The sequence below is a fragment of the Nycticebus coucang genome, chromosome 4 (genome assembly GCF_027406575.1).
Source record: "Nycticebus coucang isolate mNycCou1 chromosome 4, mNycCou1.pri, whole genome shotgun sequence".
Lineage (NCBI taxonomy): Eukaryota > Metazoa > Chordata > Mammalia > Primates > Lorisidae > Nycticebus > Nycticebus coucang.
In genome coordinates, this window is record NC_069783.1 from 63,472,502 (window position 1) to 63,475,061 (window position 2,560).

The window sequence follows — 2,560 nt, forward strand, 5'->3', positions numbered from 1 at the left end:
AAGTCTCACCCTGAAGACAATCTCAACCTGTGTTCAATCAGAGTGAGCAGAAACATGGATTTCAATTGTCCTGGTCTGATCTCCCCAAATGAACTGATAACAACAGGCCTGCAGACAGTGGTGGAGAGAAGGAATGAAGGAATGGGAGCAGAGGCCCCAACCATTTCTTGTCTAAGCTGGTCAGGGCTTTCACTCTACCTGTGTCCCCAGGCAGAGCAGACATATTTGAAGATGGCTGGCCACCCTCAAATGCAGTTCTGAGGGCTGACCTGCAGCTCACCAGAATGGAGACATCAATCCTTGCAGAGCTCTGCATGGAAACCAAGTAAAACAAAACTTTCTCTCTCTCTCTGTTTTATGTCGGAAGGGTGACATGCTGATGGTGTAACAAGGTTTGAGGGAGGCACGGCTCACATAGGAGCATGAAAACCCAATCGTCATGCTTATGAACTACAAAAGAATCAAACTCCTTCTCATTTAAAAAGGAAAAGATATTCTATCCAACTCAGATTACTCCCTGTCGGCCCCTCTCTGTGCAGGTATTGGCAGGAATGGAAGGAGGAGAGGGTGTCTCCTCCCACACACTGAGTTACCAAAGAACTGCTAGAAGATTCTTCTCCCTGGGTCTTCCCGACAACATGGCCCTGGTACTTGTCCAGAAAACACCACTTTATCAGGTGGCACTCCCACTGGATGTTTCCTCCCTACTCCGCCTCCCATATCTCTGCGGCTTGCCCACTCTCTCCAGGCAGAACGCTTACCTTGCTGCTGCCCTCTTTGGCCATGCTGGTTCTCTTTCAAGGCCTGCGTTAGTCATGACCTCTTTGGTTGCCCAGAATAGAAACCCACTTTACTCTAGTTTAAGATAGAAAAGGGACGTATGGACACAGAATTGCCATATGACCCAGCAATTCCACTTCTAGGTGTATACCCAAAAGAATTGAGAACAAGTATTCAAACAAATACTTGTACATGAATGTTCATAGCAGCATTACTCATAGTAGCCAAAGGTAGAAAGAACTCAATGTCCAACAACTAATGAATGGATAAACAAAAGATTGTGTATCCACACAGTGGAATGGTGAGGATATACTCTTTAGCCCTTAGAAGGAATGGAGTACTTCACCATTCTACAACATGGATGAACCTGAACACATTAAGCTAAGTGAGACAGTCCAGACACGAAAGGTCCCCTATTGTATGATTCCAGGTATATGAAACTTCCAGAATAGGTAAAGCTATTAGTGGCTTCTAGTGGTTGACAGGAAGGGAGAATAGCAAATAATTGCTTTATGAGTAAGAGGTTTCCTTCTGGGATGATGAAAATGTCTTGAACTGGACAGAAGTGATGGCTGCACAGTCTTATGAATGGAAAGGCCACTGAATGGCACACATTAAAATGGTTAATGGTAAATTTCGTTATGTAAATTTCCTCTCAATAAAAAGAAAAAGAGAAGAAAAACCCCAAGGCTTAAAAAATAAAATCTAATGACAATTTGGGGGAGAAAAAAAGAAACAGAAATATATGGGCTCACCCACCTAAAAAGTCTGGGATGAATCCTGCTGACTTCACACGTGGCTGCTTCCTGGGCTCCAGTCATCATTATCAGGGTTTTGTCTCCATCTTTCAGCTCTAAGTTCACCTCGGCAGCCCTCTTGTGAGGAAGGAGAAGGACACTGCCAGTTCTGATGTCACGTGATGCCGAGCAAATAAGAGAGATTTCTTTCAGGTGTGGATCATACAGACACATGTAGATATAGACACATCCTTGGACTGATCACCCAGGACTCCTGGGTAAATGAAATCCTTTGACTGGCTTGGTTTAGGGTGGGAGCCAGCCCAGGAGGAGGGTGGGAGGGAAAGCGTGTGGTCACCACCACCCAAAGTTCATGGGCTAAAAGGGTAACCATGGAAGGAGGAAAGAGTAATGCCCCAGAGGGCAGAAAAACTGATCTTCCATAGCACCTTCCTGGGCTTTCATGCCCTCTAGCCCTATCTCCCTACCAGGTGCAAAGGACCTGTGCCCACTGCAATCTCCCTGAGCAGCTCTACTGTACTCGAGAGCAGAACCCCAGCCCCATAGGTGCTTGTGTTCGTCTTGCTTTACAGACAATATCCTAAGGGAAAATTCAGCAAGAGTACAAAGACATATACACACAGGGATGGCTCCTGAGTAACTGTCAACAGGAAGATGGAAACATCATAAATAGGCATCAAGTGGAGGGGTTAAATAAACTACAGTGAAGATGAATTAAGGATCACCATGCAGCTGTTGATAAGGTTAACACGTACCCACATTTATTGACTTGTCCATGAAATTCAATTTTAAAAATGAGGATCTAAAAAGCAAATGTAGTATAACCTCATCTTTAAAAACATAACCATTGGCTCAAAGGGGTAGGGCGCCAGTCCCATATGCCAGAGGTGGTGGGTTCAAACCAAGCCCCGGCCAAAAACTGCAAAAATAAAAACAAAAACAAAACAAACCAACCAACAAACATAAAAAAAACATAACCATTATAAACCCTGGAGTTCAATCACTCTATAGGCTTAGTGCAT

At 44.4% G+C, this 2,560-nt stretch overlaps 1 non-coding gene across 1 annotated transcript; it reads right to left on the reverse strand.

Annotated features, from left to right (window-relative positions):
- Positions 1–358: 358 nt before the first annotated feature.
- LOC128585287 (small nucleolar RNA U13) lies at positions 359–462 on the reverse strand. The gene has a single exon (XR_008380004.1). It is a non-coding gene; the product is annotated as a small nucleolar RNA U13 (small nucleolar RNA).
- Positions 463–2,560: the final 2,098 nt, after the last annotated feature.